Source organism: Sus scrofa, chromosome 2, assembly GCF_000003025.6.
Source record: "Sus scrofa isolate TJ Tabasco breed Duroc chromosome 2, Sscrofa11.1, whole genome shotgun sequence".
Lineage (NCBI taxonomy): Eukaryota > Metazoa > Chordata > Mammalia > Artiodactyla > Suidae > Sus > Sus scrofa.
In genome coordinates, this window is record NC_010444.4 from 78,642,125 (window position 1) to 78,661,763 (window position 19,639).

Here is a 19,639-nt window from a genome sequence, read left to right on the forward strand (position 1 = left end):
CATCAGGTTTGTTAACGGCTGAGCCACGATGGGAACTCCCAGGGCCGTGTTCTAACCCCCATTCTGTTTTGTGTCTTAGAGAAGCTTGCCAAGCAGAAGGCAGCTTACAGGCATGCTGACCACTGCAGGATGTAATTGTAGGAAAGGCCGAGAAGTGTGATGGGCTTGGCTTTAGGGTCAGAGAGGTTTCCTAGGGCTAGAGGGCAGTGCCCTGGGCAAAGCATGGGTCTTCCACTGGGGAGTCATGAGGAGGCCCTTGCATTTTGGAAGATGTGAATTAGATGCAAACTGGCTCTTGAAATTATAATACTAGTGTCACTAAAGAAAGCAAGTGGAGGTGCTGGTTTAGAACATTACAGCTTAGATGATACCTTAACAAACCAACCAGCAGGTGAGAAATAGGATGAAAAAAGTTAGAGACAAGGAAAAGATTCTAGAAACCCATACATAAGGGGACCTCTAGGAAGAGTTCACTCTGTACAGCAGAGTTTTATTGGTGCATTTATGCCCACTCAAAAGTACAGCTCAGGGAGAGGTTTTGAGATCATCTTGGGGAAATAACTTTATTAGAGAGTCAAAAAGCAGGTATAAATAACAGAATCTAGGGTGACAGCTAATGGAGTTTGGCCTGAGGATCAGAAGGAGTAACAGCAAAGTCAGGTGACAGAAAGGTGCCTGGGATGGATATGCTATATTGGCAGCTACAGCCTAGCCAGTCTTTGATGAGGCTTCGAAATTTCATAAATCTGTTAAAATTATCCATTTCCTTTACTCTCGTTTTCTTTACCTTCAAGTTTTTCTTAACAGTTCCTTTTGAGGAAAATGTCCATTGGTCTCTCCTAATATAGGCAGAAGGGGTGGGGAAACTGAGGCACCTCTGCCCTCTGCCTCAGGGCAGCGCCTCTTCCTGCTCAGGCTGTCCCAAAGCTCAGCGTGCAGAGGCAGAAGTGGGACATTCAGTCGAGGTGGGCCTGACCTGAACCATCCCTCTGGGAGGAGGCTTCTTTCCCCCTGAGCCCCCCCACACCACCTCACACCATGCATGACTAAGATAAGAACAGCCTACAACATGGAGAGTGAAGAAGCACTCAGAATACAAGGTACAAATGATTTCATTTTTCTTTAGACCCAGAAAAGGGCGTTTCCACCACCTTGCTATTGGGCACATGCATATCATAACTATAGAATAGGGAAACTGCATCTTAGGGGGTTGAGGTGGTTTATAAAGGCTGAAAACAAAGTATAGTTCAAATTACCTTCTAAAAATCCCTGAGGTCCCGGTGAAATGCTGACGAGAGGTACAGGGGACTTCGACCTTCGGAAAGAATTTTCCTGTCCCTCTCCCAGCAGGAGAAACACTCCTGTGTGGAGAGACAGGCAGGCTCACTCCCACTGGGTTGGTTTTTTATTTGTATTTGTATTTTTGGGGGCTTTTGGTTTTAATTTTTTATAATAGTTGATTTACAATGTTCTGTCAATTTCTGCTATACAGCAAAGTGACCCAGTTATACGTTTTGCCACTTGTGAGTGATATTTGCATTGATCTAGAGATGGGGTCCACTTAGGCTAGAAGTGATGCTGAGAAAATAGGAGGAAAGGGGGCTAGGAAGAGGGGTGTAGCAGCCCCCCTTCTCGAAACAAGGCACCATCACCCCGGAACCTCACTCCAAGTGAATTATTGGTGCCTCGGGGTAAATAAGACTTGACCATTGTCCAATTTCTTTAAGAAGACACAAGATACAAATTTGTAGATTAGTGAAAATAGTTCTTAAAATTTGCCAGGTCCTTTAGTTATTTAGTTGGTTCTGTTAAACAGCACTGAGTGCTAAAAAACCTATCTGTCTTCACTTGTGTTGTACTTTTCAAAATTTCTTGAAAAGAAAGAGGATCAGTAGCAACATTTTATTTTTTTAAATCCAGTTTGTTACCAGGACCTCTGGAAGGTCCATGGGAAGTTTTTGAAGTTTAATTAAATTTTTATTGCCTCATAAAAAGTGTACCTTCTCATTTTCTATTGCTGTTTCTTACACAGCATAAGAAACTCAAATCAGTCAATGGTGTTGCAACTAGAGAGGTTTTTTTTGTTTTCTTTTGTTTGTCTTTTTAGGGCCACACCCGTGACATGTGGAAGTTCCTAGGCTAGCGGTCCATTCAGAGCTGTAGCCACCGGCCTATGCCACAGCCACAGCAACATGGGATCGGAGCCACATCTGTGACCTACACTACAGCTCACAGTAATGCCAGATCCTTAACCCACTGAGCCAGGCCAGGGATTGAACCTGTGTCCTCATGGATGCTAGCCTGGTTTGTTAACCACTGAGCCACAATGGGAACTCCTAGGGAGTTTTAAATTATTGTTAAATACTTTTTGCAGCTTGATCATACTGTAATCCAAGTTCCTTATGTTTTAAGAGTATAAAACTGAAAGATAATTTAGCTTTAGATTCAGATTTACCTGGATTCTACTTCCAACTGTATAAATTTGAGCAAGTTATTTAGTCTCTCTGAGCCTTAATTTTCCTTTCTATGAAATAAGAATAACCTGTCTTGTAGGGTTGTTGTGAAATTATGTATAAATATTGAGTTTTCCTTTTTATCCTTTTTTTCTTGTACTTAGAAATCATTTTAAATTATTTTTCTGAATAAATAATATATGCACATTTTTTTGAGTCAGAGTAGTACAGAAGAATGTCAAGAGGAGAATCCATCTCCCTGCCACCCTGACTCAGTGCCCCAGGCCTCGCCCAGCAGTCTCTGTTGCCTACGTGTGCAGTTCCAGAGAGGTCTCGTGCAGACAGAAGCATATTCTTTCACGTGAACTTTTAAAGACAGTTATTAGCATAATATACACATTGTTCTGGACTTCCTGTTGTGGCATAGCAGGTTAAGAACCTGACTAGTGTCCATGAAGATGCTGGTTCAATCCCTGGCCTTGCTCAGTAGTTAAGGATCTGGCATTGCCACAAGCTGCGGCGTAGGTTGCAGATGCAGCTCAGGTCCAGTATTGCCATGGCTGTGCTATAAGCCTCAGCTGCAGATGCAGCTGGTTTGACCCCTAGCCTGGGGATTTCCATATGTCACAGATGCAGCCCCCAAAATAAAATAAAATAAAACACACACACACATACACACACTCATTGTCCTTTCCCAACAAAAATCTCTCCTACATATTGCTTCAAAACATACTATCACTGATCTATTACTTTTTCTTTAGCCAAAAGAGCGGGGGAAAGACATTTCTAAAGCTTTCTGCCAAAGAAAAGATTGCTGACCTTACTTCTATCCACAGGAGAGAGTTACAGATGACAAATTAGTATATGGTGTTTTAAGTCCAGAAATCTCAGAAAGAGACTAACAAATACTGTCACAAGATGCTCTAATGGTTATATTTGTAAGCAGTTAGGACTTTTGTAAATGTTTCTTGTCTTCATGTAACCTTACAAGTTTCCCCTAAACAGCTCTCCTCTATAGAATTCTGTTTCATTTTTGTGTCTGCATCAATTCCTTTAACTGTCTAAAATTCCTTCTTAAAAAGCTTGCAGTTTCAAGGCATAGACAGGCTTCCATTTGTTCTTTGCCAGAACTGAATCGAAAACATGTACTTAAAATTTAAGACCAAGAGTATAGGAAACAGTAGATTATCCATAAAAGAATAAGTGGACCATAATATTCTTCTCCTCCAATATCTGGAGGTTATTCTACATCAGTGTCTCTATATGCACTGCCTCATTTTCTTTAATATTTACAAATGCACTGTATATTGAATCAATTCTCATTTGGATATTTCAGTTACTTAAAATCTTTATGATTTTTATGAAAGTCATATAACTACTAAAAATAAATTATATACAGAAATAGCAACCGGTGGTTAATTTCTGCTTCTTATTTGTTTCTTAGTGTGAAAGCCCTTTTTATTTCATGCTGTGGTAGTTCCAAGCTAAAACTATTTAAACACTAATTAGTAATTGCTAATTGGGATAGTATACATCCCAGTGAACTCAGTTTTTGGAGTATTTACCAACACAGTGTGAAGAGACTGAAATAAAACATATCTGAGTTGATCCATGAGTAATTTATGGGCTAATTGGGAAAAGAATGATTAAAAAACAACAGTAGAACAACACGCATAATCAGGTGCTTTTATTTTGCAGAGAATTACAAAATCTTCTCTTTTGTTTGTTTAAAAACTGCATTCATCAGTTTCAGGATTCTAAGGTCCATATTGGACTTTAAGCCACACTAAGAGAACTGTAAGCTATTGATAATAAATAGATCAAATTTCTGTTTCTGCTATGTTACACTGGCTTGTTGCAGTCCAACCATCTTACCAAGCACAACCAGAAAATATGGGGGAAAAAAAAGTGTTTTTTAAGACATTCTAAGACATTGAGGAGCTTGTCAGTGCAGTAAGGACTTTAGGAGCCACAAATCCAGAGAAAAGGAAAGCTCAATACTGGGCATTTGAGGCACTTGCTAATTTATAAACAATAGCTGTGAAGTGACCAAAATGTGGTGGCTGAAAGACTGAAATGAGGAGAGCTCAAGCAGTCCTACTGGGTTTGTGAGACAAAACTTGGAGTTTCAGGTCCACCAGGGAGTACAAGCCCTGATAAACATCGTAGGCTTTCCACCGGAATCCTCAAAGGGCCACACTACAACTAGAAGATGAACCATAATTTGGCCAGCCTTGTCAAAGACTGAAGCCCGACTCTGAATTGACTTAATTTCTTTCTTTCTTTCTTTCTTTTTTTTTTTTTTTGTCATTTTAGGGCCGTACCTGCGGCATATGAAAGTTCACAGGCTAGGAGTCAAATCAGAGCTATAGCTTCTGGCCTACATCACAGCCACAGCAATGCCAGATCCGAGCCACCTCTGTGACCTACACCACAACTTATGGCAACACCGGATCCTAAACCCACTGAGCAAGGCCAGGGATTGAACCTGCATCCTCATGGATGCTAGTCAGATTCATTTCCGCTAAGTCACGGCGGGAACTCCTGAATTTGTTTAATTTCTAATTGAAGTGAAGTGATACACCTATACCCTAAAAGTGCTGTTTCCTCCCACGGCAATAGGAAATCCTCTGGGGGAAGATACCACCTTTCAGCAGCCCCAGATCATCAATACATTTTTCACATATAATATCTAGGAGCCATCAAAAATACCAGACATAACAGAATGACCAAAAAAGAGGAAAAACAATTTCTAGATTACATAACCAATACAGGGTGCTCGGCGGGCTAAGAACCTAACATAGTTTCCATGAGGATACAGGTTTGATCCCTAGCCTCTCTCATTGAGTTAAGGATCTGGTGTTGCCACAAGGTGCCAAGTAGGTAGCAGATGCAGCTTGGATCTCGTGTTGCTGTGGCTGTGGCATAGGCCAGCATTTGCAGCTCCAGTTCGACCCCTAACCCAGGAATTTCCATATGCCACAAATGTCCCCTCTCCCCCGCCAAAAAAAAGAAAAGAAGAAGAAATGCAAATATTGGGAGTCCCCGCTGTGGTCCAATAGGAGCGCTGGGACGCAGGTTTAATCCCCAGCCCAGCACAATGGGTTAAGGATCTCACACTGCCACAGTTGCAGCGTAAGTTGCAGCTGCTGCTTGGATCTGAACCCTGGCCTGGGAACTTAAATATGCTGCAGGGCAGCCAAGAAAGAAAGAAAAAGAAATGCAAATTCTGGAAATATCCAACATAGGCTTTAAAATAATTTTAGGTATATTTAGGAAACCAATGACAAGATGGATCATTTCAGCAACTAAATAGAAACAACAAAGAATTATATGGACTATGAGGACTGAAAAATATAATAGTTGAAAGTAATAACTCAATAGAAGGTTGAATATCAACTTAAGAAGAAAAGATTTATGAACTGGAATACAGGTCAGGATAAAACACCCAACCTGAAACACAAAAAAGAAAAGAGAAAATACAGAAAAGGACGTAAGAGAGTTTAGATCATGAAAAAAATCTAATTTACATATAACTGAAGTCATCAAAGGAAAGGAGATAGATTGAGACAGAGCAATATTTGGAGAGATAATGGCTGGGAATTTCCCCAAATTGACCAAAAACATTAAGCCACAGATTTAAAAAAATGACACCAATAGTACTCCCACCAAAAAAAGGCAAAGAAAAACTTAAGAGCAGTTAGAGAAAAAAAGATACTTCTTTTTAGTTGAGAAGATATTCACATAACATAATTTTAAGTGAACAAGCATTTAGTTTATTCACAGTATTGTTGTGTAACCACCACTTCTACCTAGTTCTAAAATGTTTTCATTACCCCAAAAGAAAGCCCCTACTTATTGAGTTGTTGCTCCCCATTCCCCTCTCCCCCCAGCCCCTTGTAACCACTTAACCTGTTTTCTGTGTTTGTGGTACCTGTCTGGACACTTCATATGCATTGAATCATGTGGAATATGTGACCTTTTTTGTCTAAGCGTCTTTGATGGACCTAAACTTCATGCCCTTTTATGGCTGAATAACTCAATAGTCTGTTGTAGGGAGTTCCCTGGTGGCTTAGTAGGTTAAAGATTTGGTGCTGTCCTGAAGTGTGGGTGTGATCCTTGGCCTGGGACTGCTGCGGTTGTGGTCAAAAAAACAAACAAAAAGCAATAATATCTGTTGTATGTGTAAATGTACCACAATTTGTTCATCCATCATCTGCTGATGGACATTTGGGCTACTTCCACCTTTTGGCTATTGTGAGTAGTACAGCTATGAACTGGTGTGTACAGCTAAGAATGGGTGTGCATCCCTCTTAATTCCTTTAGGTGTATACCTAGGAGTGGAACAACTGAGTCATATGGTAATTCTATGTTTAATTTTTTGAGGAACTTCCAAACTATTTCCTACAGTGGCTGAACCATTTTATATTCCTACCAGCAATGTACAAGGGTTCCAATTTCTCTACATCCTCACCAAAACTTATTGTTTTCTTTTTTTTCTTAAATTATAGCCATTTCTAGTGGGTGTGAAGTGGCACCGCATTGTGGTTTTGATTTGAATTTCCCTAATAACTAATGACATTGAACATCTTTTCATGTGCTTTTTGGCCACTTGTATATTTCTTTAGAGAAATGTCTATTCAAATCCTTTTCCCATTTTTTTATTTTTTTATTTTTTATTTTATTTTTTATTTTTTTTGTCTTTTTGCCGTTTCTAGGGCCACTTTAGCGGCATATGGAGGTTCCCAGACTAGGGGTCTAATCAGAGCTGTAGCTGCCGGCCTGCACCAGAGCCACAGCAATGCAGGATCCGAGCCGCCTATGCAACCCACGCCACAGCTCACGGCAATGCCAGGTCCTTAACCCACTGAGCAAGGCCAGGGATCGAACCCACAACCTCATGGTTACTAGTCGGATTCGTTAACCACTGCGCCACAATGGAAACTCCTTTCCCATTTTTTAAAATCAGATTGTTTGTCTTTTTATTGCGTTGTAAGAGTCCTTTATATATTCCAGATACTAAACCCCTATCAGATGTGTAATTTGCAAAGACTTTCTCCTATAAATATTCTATTCACTTTCTTGAAAGTGTCTTTCAAAGCATAAGTTTTTAATTGTGATGGAGTCCAACTTGTCTATTTTTTCTTTTGTTGTTTTTATTTTAGGAGTCATATCTAAGAAACCATTGCCTAATTAAAAACTCACAAAAACTTCCAAAGTTATATGGTTTTAGCTCTTATATTTAGGTCTTCCATCCGTTTTGAGTTAATACATGTATATAATGTGAGATAGAGGTCAAATTCATTATTTTGCATTGGCTATCCATTTGTACCATTTTTTGAAGAGGTTATTCGTTTTTCTTGATTGAATGGTCTTGGCACCCTTGTCAAAAATCAGTCGAGGCGTTCCCCTTTTGGCTCAGTGGGTTAAGAACCCGACTAATATCCATGAGGATATGGGTTTGATCCCTAGCTTTACTCAGTGGGTTAAGGATCTGGCATTGCCACAGGCTGCGGCATAGTTCACAATTGCAGCTGGGATCTGGCATTGCTGTGGCTGTGGTGTAGGCCAGCAGCTGCAGCTCCAATTCAACCCCTAGCCTGGGAACTTCCATATGCTGCAGGTTCAGCCCTAAAAATCGGGGAAAAAAAAATCAGTTGAGCATGATATATAGTTTACTTCTAATATATAGTTTATTTCATGATATGTAGTTTATTTCTGAACTCTCAATTGTATTTTGTTGATCTCTTTGTCCTTGTGAAAGTATCACATGGTATTGATTACTCTTGCTTTGTAGTAGGTTTGAAATTGGGAGGTGTGAGTCCTCCAACTTTGTTTTCTCTTCTTCAGTATGAAATATATTACTTTTAAAGTAGCAACGAAAGACTGACAGCTGGTGTCTTGACAGAAACAATGGAAACTAGAAAACAGTGAAATGAAGTGTTAGGGAGGAGAACTTGCCAACCTAAAAGTCTAGGGGGAAAAATTCTTCAAAAATAAGTTACCAAAACAGAAACAGCAAAAGGAAGTTCTTAAGGCAGAAGAAAATCACTCCTGATAAAAGCGTGGTGATGCAGGAAGATTCAAGAGCAACAGAAAGGGTATGCAGGTAAAATGACAATTGACGTATACAATACTAACAAGAATATCATGTGGAAATTCCTTATATCAATTGCACAAAAGATGGGAGAGGATAAATGGAATAAAAATACTCTTGGAGTTCCCTCGTGGCACTGTGGATTAAGGATCCAGTGTTGCCACTGCAGTGGCCCAGGTTGCTGCTGTGGCACAGGTTTCATCCCTGGCCTGGGACCCCCACGTGCTGCAGGTGCAGGCCAGGAATAATTAAAAGTACCAGTTTATATTAGACATTAGTAAATCAAAGATACATGTTGTGATCCAGGGTAACAACTAAAAAAATAGTAAAATGGTCTCTAGAAGAGTTCCTGTCATGGCTCAGTGGTAACGAACCTGACTAGTATCCATCAGGATGTGTGTTCAATCCCTGGCCCTGCTCAGTGGGTTAAGGATCCAGAATTGCCATGAGCTGTGGTGTAGGTCACAAGCATGGCTCAGTTCTGGCATTGCTGTGGCGGTGGCATAGGCCAGCAACTGTAGCTCCATTTCGACCCTTAGCCTGGGAACTTCCCATATGCCGCAAGTGTGGCCCTGAAAAGACAAAAAAAAAAAAAAAAAAAAAAAGTCTCTAGGTTAGCATGGCCACTGAAAGAATAATAAAATAATATATAATAAACTTATAGAGGGAAAATAGAATAAAGCCATCCAAGAGAAAGTTAAAAATAAAAACGAGAGGAAAGTAATACAGAACAAGTGGAATAAATACAAAACAACTAACAAAAGGATAGATTTGAGTCCAAATATGTCAGTAATGAATGTAAATGGATGTTTAAATACTCAAAGATAGATTAGACTTAAAATTTGTACACACACACACACACACTCCTACATATGTATGATTTACTTTAATATGAGGAGACATAATTATTGAAAGTAAAATGATAGAAAATATATACCATGTAAATATTAACCAAAAGAAAAATGTTATATGAATAGCAGATAAAATGTGCTTTAAGATAAAGAGGGACACTTCACAATGTGAAAGAATTAATCTATCATGAAGAAAATAATTCTAAATTTGTGTACCTAATGTATCTTTAAGATAGATGAAGGAAAAATTGAAAGATCTAAAATGAGAAATAGTTCCATTATGAAAATGGGAATTTTAAACACACCTCTTGGTAACAAGCAGATAAACACTCATTACGGATTTAGATTTGAACAACACAATCGACAAGATGTAGTTGACATATATACGGCATTCATCAGCTGCAGGATATATGTTATTTTTAAGTGAACATAGATCATTTACTAAAATAGACCATTTTCTGGGTGATAAAGCAAATTTCAGAAAATGTATAAGGATTGAAATGATACAGAGTATGTTTTCAAACCAGTGGAATTAAGTTAGAAATCAATAACAAAAAGGAAATTGGAATGATTTCTAAATGATTAGAATCAAATAATATACTTCTTAAAAAAAACTCATGAGTCAAAGAAGAAATTACAGTTGTAGTTTTAAAAAAATTTTACTTGAATGCTGATTAAGTCATGATGTATTAAAACTTGTGTGATATAGCTAAGGCCATGTTAGAGGGAAATCTTTGGCCTCGAATGCATATATTAGAACAGAAGAAAGGCAAGTGTTCTAAGCTTTCCTCTCAATTAAAGAACAACAAATGGAATGAAGATCATAATTTTTTATTGAATGAAAGATTTATTTTATTTATTTTTTAATTAATGAATGAATTTTATTACATTTATAGGTGTACAACAATCATCACAACCAAATTTTGTAGTGTTTCCATCCCAAACCCTTAGTGCATCCCCTCACCCCCAATCTGTCTCATTTGGAAACCATAAATTTTTCAAAGTCTGTGAGTCAGTATCTGTTCTGCAAAGTTCATTGCGTCCTTTTTTTTAGATTCCAGATATAAGTGATAGCATTTGATGTTGGTGTCTCATTGTCTGACTGACTTCACTTAGCATGATAATTTCTAGGTCCATCCATGTTGCTGCAAATGCCGTTATTTCTTTCCTTTTAATGACTAATATTCCATTGTGTATATGTACCACATCTTCTTTATCCATCCCTCTGTTGATGGACATTTAGGTTGTTTCCATGTCTTGGCTATTGTATATAGCGCTGCAGTGAACATGGAGTACATGTGTCTTTTCGGGTCATGGTTTTCTCTGGTTGAATGAAAGATCTTTAAAAATTCCATAGTGCTTTATAATTTTCCAAAGTTTTACACACATGATTCCATATAATCCCAGAATAACTCTTTTGTCCTCATACCCCTGTGTGGCCCTCCCCCCTTCCCTCTCACCACTGGGAACCACTAGTTTGTTCTCTATAACTGTAAGTCTGCTTCTTTTTTTTGTTTTATCCACTAGTTTGTTGTACTTTTTAGATTCCACATATAAGTGATACCATACAATATTTGTCTTTCTCTGTCTGACTTATTTCATCTAGATAATGCCCTCCAAGTCCATCCATGTTTCTGGAAATGGCAAATTTTCATTCTTTTTTATGACTGAGCAGTATTCCTCTGTGTGTGTGTGTGACATCTTCTTTATCCATTCTTCTGTTGATGGACACTGAGGTTGCTTCCATACCTTAGCAATTGTAAATAATGCTGCTATGACCATTGGGGTGCATGTATATTTTCAAATTAGTATTTTGGGGGTTTCTTGGCTCTATCTCTAGGAATGGAATTGTTGGGTCATATAGTAATTCCATTTTTAGTTTTTGAGGAACCTCCATACTGTTTTCCATAGTGGCTGAACCAATTTACATTCCCTCCAGCAGGGTACTAGGATTCCCTTTTCTTCACAGCCTCACCAACATTTGTTATTTGTGTTATAAAGATCATAAATTAAGGAGTTCCTATTGTGGCGTAGCAGAAATGAACCCAACTAGGAACCATGAGGTTGCAGGTTCGATCCATGGCCTCGCTCAGTGGGTTAAGGATCGGCTTAACCCACTGTGGGCTGTGGTGTAGGTCACAGACATGGCTTGGATCCTGTGTTGCTATAGCTGTTGTGTAGGCCAGCAGCTGCAGCTCTGATTGGACCTCTAGCCTAGGAACCTCCATATGCTGTGGAGGTTCTAAAAAGCAAAAAAATAAAATAAAATAAAATTCATAAATTAATTTAATAGAAAACAAATATACAATAGAAAAAATCAACCAAGCACCAGGTTGTTTCTTTGAAAAGACTAATAACATTGACAACCTCTGCTGATCAAGAAAAAAGACTCAAGTGACCCATGAGAGGAACAAGAAAGGAAGCATCACTACAGAGCCATGTACACATTCATATATACATTGAAAATTATTATTTAATTATTAATAATTACAATTCATTATAATTAAATTTCATAAAAAGTCAAATGGTGGGTGCCAGGGGTTAGAAGAAGAGGGGAAAGAGAAGTCGTGGAGTTCCCATTGTGGTTTAGTGGTAACAAACCCGACTAGCATCCATGAGGACACAGGTTCAATCCCTGGCCTTACTTAGTGGGTTAATGATCTGGCGTTGCCATAAACTGTGGTGTAGGTCACAGACACGTCTCATACCTTGCATTGCTGTGGCTGTGATGTAGGCTGGCAGCTAAAACTTCAATTTGATCCATAGCCTGGGAACTTCTGCTGTGGGTGTGGCCCTAAAAAGACCAAAAAAAAAAGGAAAAGAAAAAAGAAAAGAGAATTTGCTATTTAATGGATATAGAGATCAGATTTGCAAGATGAAAAAGTTCTGCAAATCTGTTTCACAACAATGTGAATACACATAATACTACTCAATTATACACTTAAAATGGTTAAAATGGCAAATTTTATGTTATGTATTTTTACTATAATAAAAAAACTATAGTTAAAGTCTATTATGACAACTTTATGTTAATAATCTCTGAAATTTAAGGGGAAAAATTCCTTAAAAAATACAAACTATCAAAATTGACACAGAAGAAGCTGGAAATCCTAATTCTCCTACATCTAAGAAATAAAGTCCATAGTTTAAAATCTTCCTTCAAAGAAAAACTCTAGGGGTAGAGGATTAAGAGGTATAAACTACCATGTATATAGTATATAACAGGGAGTATAGCTAATATTTTATAACAACTTTTTTTTTTTTTGCTTTTTAGGGCCACACCTGCAGCAAATGCAGGTTCCTAGGCTAGGGGTCAAATCAGAGCTACAGCTGCCGACCTACACCACAGCCACAGCAACTTGGGATCCAAGCCACATCTGTGACCTATGCCACAGCTCATGGCAACGCTGGATCGTTACCCCACTGAGCGAGGGAGGCCAGGGATCGAACCCGCAATCTCATGGTTCCTAGTTGGATTCTTTAACCACTGAGCCACAATGGGAACTTATAATAAATTTATTAAATTTAAATGGAGTATATAATCTGTAAAAATTGAATCACTATGTTATATTCCTGAAACTAATAATATTATGTATATGTCATATTATTAATATAATATCAACTATACTTTAATTTAAAAATAATAAATATTAAATTTTTAAAAAACTCTAGGCCTAGATGATTTCACTGGTGAATTGGTTATAACCATTAAGGAAATAACAGTCTTACACAAATTTGTCCAGAAAATAAAAAAAGAGGAGCATTTTCAAGTCCTTCAATGAGACCAGCATAACATTAACATCCAATCCTGACAAAGACATTACGAGAAAAGAAAATTACAGGTTTACTTATTTTATGAATAGAAATGCAAATACCCTAAATGAAAATTGGCTAAATGAATCAGATAATATATAAGTAGGAAAAATTACGAACAAGTTAGATTTGTTAAAAAATTCAAGGTTGAGGGAGTTCCCGTCGTGGCGCAGTGGTTTACGAATCCGACTAGGAACCATGAGGTTGCGGGTTCGGTCCCTGCCCTTGCTCGGTGGGTTAACGATCCGGCATTGCCGTGAGCTGTGGTGTGGGTTGCAGACGCGGCTCGGATCCCGCGTTGCTGTGGCTCTGGCGTAGGCCGGTGGCTGCAGCTCCGATTCGACCCCTAGCCTGGGAACCTCCATATGCCGTGGGAGCGGCCCAAGAAATAGCAAAAAAAAAAAGACAAAAAAAAAAAAATTCAAGGTTGAAAATCAGGTTAATGTGCTCTAGCACATTAACAGAATAAAAGTGGAAAGTCATTTGTTAATAAATAGATACAGCTAAAATCATTCCTGATTTTAAAAGAAAAGAACTTTTAGCAAACTAGAAAAAGAAGACTACTTTCTTATCAAATAGTGAATATTTTCTTACCTAATAGTGAGTATTACTTATATAATGTCATAAGTAATACTTATGACAAAGGACTCATACTCAGGATAAAGAAGGAAAAGACTGACAGCCTGAGAGAAAAATGAACAAAATAAATAGTGTACATTTCAGGATGAGCAAGATACACAAATAGCCTAAAAACATATGAAAAATACTCATCCTTTTTAGTCATCAGAAAAATGTAAATTAAGACCACAGTGAAATACCATTGTATTCCCACCAGAAATGCAAAATTTTTTAAGTCAGAAAACATCAAAAGTAAGTGTAGATATAGAGAAACTAGAATTCTCATCTACCGGTAGGGGTAAAACTTGATGCAGCCGCTTTAAAAAACCACCATTATCTGCTAAAACTGCCAGTGTATGCATCCACCACGACCCAGCCATTCCACCCCTCGGTGTAAGAATTGAATGCTCATGTGTACGAAGGAGACCCACAAGAATATTCCAAGCAACACTATTCATAATGGCTCCGAAATCGAAATAGTCATCAGTCAGAGATTAGGTAAATAAATTGTGGAGTAGTCACAACAGAATATTATACAGTGGTGAAAATGAACAAACTTCTATATTGAGTGGCATGGATGAATGTCATAACATAATATTGTCTGAAAGAATCCAGACACCAAAGACTATATACTCTGTTTGTATTTACGTAAAGTTAAAAACAGACAAAACCAAAAGATGGTCTGACAAATATGGATTGTGGTTTCCTTTGAGAAAAGAAGACTTAGTAACTGGGATCAGTGGAGGTCCTTGTGGGGTGCTGGTAGGGTTCTAGTTCTTGATCCAGTGATTTCATGGATGGGTTCTCTGAAAATTCAGTCAGCTGTATTCAGCGAAGTTCCTTTGTAGCTCAGTGGGTTAAGGATGCTGAGTTGCTGCAGCCATGGTTCAGTTTGCAACTGTGGCTCGGGTTCAGTCCCTGGCCTGGAAACTTCCACATGCCATGGGTGTGGGAAAAGAAGTACACACACACACACACACACACACACACACACACACACGTGTGTGTGTGTGTGCATATATGTATGTATGTGTGTATGTATATATATACACACATGTTATACCTCGATTAAGAGATTACTTGGGAGTTCCCATGTGGCTCAGCAGAAGCGAATCCAACTAGTATCCATAAGGATGTGGGTTTAATCCCTGGCCTCACTAAGTGGGTCAGGAACCCAGCATTGCTGGGAGCTGTGGTGTAGGTCACAGATGCGGCTCAGATCCCATGTTGCTATGTCTGTGGTGTAGGCGTGGCTCTAACAGAGAGAGAGAGCGAGAAAGATTATTTAATAACATTATGTAAGCAATAACAAAAATAATAATAATCAGTTAAGCAGTAAATACAGTGTGTTTCCAGGTGCTAAAAAATATTCTATGCTCTCTCTGCAAAGCCAGCCTTTCTCTGAAATTCAGCCACTTGGGTATACCTCTTTTGATATCACATTTTTCTCAAGTAAACTTGAGGTAGATACTGAGTAAACTCTGACCCATTTTTTTATTACCAAAGATTTGATGTCAGCTGAGCCGCACATTAACACAAAAAGTTAGGTCATTTCCAGTTCTGGCAGCTTTAGTTCTTCCTGCAGAACAGGAAACCTCTGTCTTTTGCTGGGTTTCTTTGGTTGGTTTGTTTGTTTGTTTGTTTTTATTCTTTAACCCCTTTAGTCCTGTTGGATTATGCAGATTCTTCTGGGGGTAGAAACTCAGCTATCAGAGATCAAACATCCCATCTTTTACTTGGGACCACTCTCAGAGGGCTGCCAGTACAGATAGCAAGCATCTTTGAATTCATCCCAGTTTTTGAAATGTGGAAGTTTTTAATATAGGAAAATTAAACAAGAAAATAAAAAGTGTCCTACTAGTCACACTTAGTGCATAAAGTATTTTCATTTAATACTTGTCTAGGAGTGCCCATCGTGACTCAGCAGTAACAAACCTGACTAGTATCCATGAGGATGTGGGTTCAATCCCTGGCCTCGCTCAGTGGGTTAAGTATCTGTCGTTGCCATGAGCTGTGGTGTAGGTCGAAGACACGGCTCAGATCCAGCATTGCTGTGGCTGTGGCATAGGCCAGCAGCTGCAGCTCTGATTTGACCCCTAGCATGGGAACTTCCATATGCCACAGGCGTAGACCTCAAAAGACAAAAAAAAAAAAAAAAAAAAAAAAAAAAAAAAAACTTGTCTATACTGCTTATAACAGCCTTCCTCTCTCCCTGTCTGTCATATCATTTGAAAAAATAAGAGCAAAATTTGCAGAACTTGTAATACCTGATTTCAAGACTTAAAAAACTGTAGTTATCAAGATAGTGCTGTATTGGTGTAAAGATAGGCAAACAAATTGCTGGCACAAAATAGTGCCCAGAAAAACGTACTTTTTTGTGTGTGTCTTTTTAGGGCCCAAACATATGGAGTTTCCCAGGCTCGGGGTCTAATTGGAGCTGTAGCTGCCAGCCTACTCCATAGCCACAGCAACACCAGATCCAAGCCGCGCCTGCGACCTACACCACAGCTCAATGGCAATGCTGGATCCTTAAACCACTGAGCAAGACCAGGGATCGAACCTGCATCCTCATGGATGCTAGTCAGATTCATTTCCACTGAGCCACAACGGGAACTCCAAAAACATATATATTGATCAATAGCTTTCAACAAAAGTGCCAGTGCATTTCATTAGGGAAAGAATAACCTTTTAAACAAATGATGCTGGAACAATTGACTATCCATAGGCAAAAAAGTTGAACTTCATTTCCCACCATATACAAAAATGTACTTGAAGTGGATCATCTAAACATAAGAGCTGAAAATATAAAACTTCTACATGAACACATAGAAAAAGATCTTAATGACCTTGGATTTGGCAAATATTTTTTTTATTTTGACACAAAAAGCACAAACTTTATAAAAGGAAAAATCCATAAATTGGATTTTATCAAAATATAAAACCTTTAGGAGTTCTGTGATGGCACAGCAGGTTAAGGACCCATCGTTGTCACTGCTGTGGCTTGTGTCACTGCTATGAAGCAATTTGATCCCTGGCCTGAGAACTTCCAAGTGCTGCAGGTGTGGCCCCCCAAAAAAAATTAAATTAAAATTTTAAAAAACTTTTGCTCTTCAAAGGGCATTGTTATGAAAATAAAAAGGCAAGCCACAGACCAGGAGAAAATATTTGCAAAACATATTTGCAAAACAAGTCTGACAAAGGACTTGTTTTTAGAATATATATGTATATAAAACTCTTACAACTGGGAGTTCCCATTGTGGCTCAGTGGCAACAAACCCAGCTAGTATCCATGAGGACGAAAATTCAATCCCTGGCCTTGCTGAGTAGGTTAAGGATATGGTATTGCCGTGGACTGTGGTGTAGGTCGCAGAAGCAGCTTGGATCCCACATTGCTGTGGCTGTGGTTTAGGCCAGCAGCTATAGCTCTCATTCAACCTGTAGCCTGGGAATTTCCATATGCCACAAGTGCAGCCCTAAAAAAAAAACAAACCAAAAAAAACCTCTTGCAACTCAATAATAGGAAGACAACTAAATTTTTTTATTTGAATGGAGCAATTCACAAAGGAAGATATACAATTGGCTAATAAAAGACCAAAAAAATTGGCTAATAAGCACATGAAAAGATGCCAAATATCAGGGAAATGAAAACTAAAACCACAGTGAAACACTACTTCACTATAATGGCTGAAATGTAAAAGATTGACCATGCAAATGAAGATGCTGAGGAACTGGAGCTCTCATACACTGCCTCTGGGGTGCTCAATGCTACAACCATTTTAGAAAAGTAAACACATACCTATCCAGTCAGTCCACTCCTAGGTATCTACCAGAGAGAAAGGAAGGCATATGTCCATACTCAGGTAGCAGCTTTGTTTGTAAGAGTCAATAAATTACTATATGAGGAGTTCCCGTCACGGTGAAGCAGAAATGAATCCGACTAGGAACCATGAGGTTGTGGGTTTGATCCCTGGCCTCGCTCAGTGGGTTAAGGATCTGACGTTGCCATGAGCTGTGGTATAGGTCGAAGACGCAGCTCGGATCCCAAGTTACTGTGGCTCTGGCGTAGGCTGGTGGCTACAGCTCCGATTCAGCCCCTAGCCTGGTAACCTCCATATGCCGCGGATGCGGCTCTAAAAAGACCAAAAAAAAAAAAAAAGTTACCATATGATTCTACTTAAATAAAATTCTAGAAAGATGCAAACTAACCTCTGGTTTATCTGAAAATTGGAGCAGAGTTGGAGAAGGGGAATAATTATCAGAAACACCAGGAAACTTTCAGGGGTGATAGAGATGCTGACTATCTTGATTCTGGTGATGGCTTCAGGCATGCATACAAATGTCAGAACTCATCAAATTGGAGTTCCCGTGTGGCTCAGCAGGTTAGGACACCAACAAAGTGTCCGTGAGGATGCAGGTTCCATCCCTGGCCTCGCTCAGTGGGTTATGGATCTGGCATTGCCATGGTTGTAGCATAGGTCGAAGATCTGGCTCGGATCTGGTATTGCTGTGGCTGTGGCGTAGGCTGGCAGCTGTAACTCTAATTAAACCCCTGGCCGGGAAACTTCAGTATGCTTCAGGTGCAGCTGTCAAAACAAACAAAAAAAAAAAAACAAAAACACCTCGTCAAATTGTATACCTTTTTTTTTTTGTCTTTCTGTCTTTTTAGGGCCGCACCCTCGGCAAATGGAGGTTCCCAGGCTAGGGAGCCAGTCGGAGCTACAGCTGCCAGGCTACACCACAGCCATAGCAACACTGGATCCTTAACCCACTGATCGAGGCCAGGGATCGAACCCGCAACCTCATGGTTCGTAGTTGGATTCGTTTCCACTGCACCAGGACAGGCACTCCAAATTGTACACTTTAAATATGTGCATTTTGTTGTATTTGTGTATACTTCAACAAGGCTATAAAAACAAATAGTTGTTCAGAAAAGGAAAAGCTGGGGATTTGGGGTTAGTACATGCAAACTCTTACATTTAGAATGGATAAACAACAAAGTCCTACTGTATAGCACAGAGAACTATATCAGATTCAATCTTCTGGAATAGACCATGATGGGAAAGAATATTAAAAAAAGAGTATATTGGGGAGTTCCTGTCGTGGCACAGTGGTTAACGAATCCAACTAGGAACCATGAGGTTGTGTGTTCGATCCCTGGCCTCCTTCATTGGGTTAAGGATCCAGCATTGCTGTGAGCTGTGGTATAGGTCACAGACGCAGCTCAGATCTGGCATTGCTGTGGCTCTGGCATAGGCTGGCAGCTGTAGCTCCAATTAGACCCCTAGCCTGGGAACCTCCATATGCTGCTAGTGTGGTCCTAGAAAAGACAAAAAAAAAGTGTGTATATATATATGTATCACTGAGTCACTTTGCTGTACAGCAGAAACTGGAACAACATTGTAAATCAAGTATACCTTAATAAAAAGTAAAAAAATTGCTTCTCTCCTCTGACAAAAAAAAAAAGTCAGAGTAAGCATGGCGTACAGTCAACTTATGTAAACACTGAATTTTTTAATCCAAATATAGTTATATTGGGGCAATGGAAAATCTGTGTGGATATGGTAGAGGGGATGCTAGGGCAAAAATCCTCATTTTCCATAGTAGGAGTGCAATAAATAAAGTCGAAGGCTGAAAAAACTGGGCAGGATCAACCCAGGCATAGTATTTAGAGACATGGATCAGCTGAAAGTGTCTGTCTCTGAGAAAGAGGGCTGGAGATTACTGGTCTTAACATGTGTAGAATTAACCATGTGAAGGTATAACTTTAATGTAAATAAAAACTTTTTAACGCATTGTCAGAGCCTCAA

The 19,639-nt window shown here is 39.0% G+C and overlaps 1 protein-coding gene across 2 annotated transcripts in view; it reads left to right on the forward strand.

Annotated features, from left to right (window-relative positions):
• The window catches only part of RNF130 (ring finger protein 130), a 154,318-nt gene that overhangs the window by 126,407 nt on the left and 8,272 nt on the right, over nt 1-19,639 (forward strand). The gene's annotated exons all lie outside the window — the stretch shown is intronic.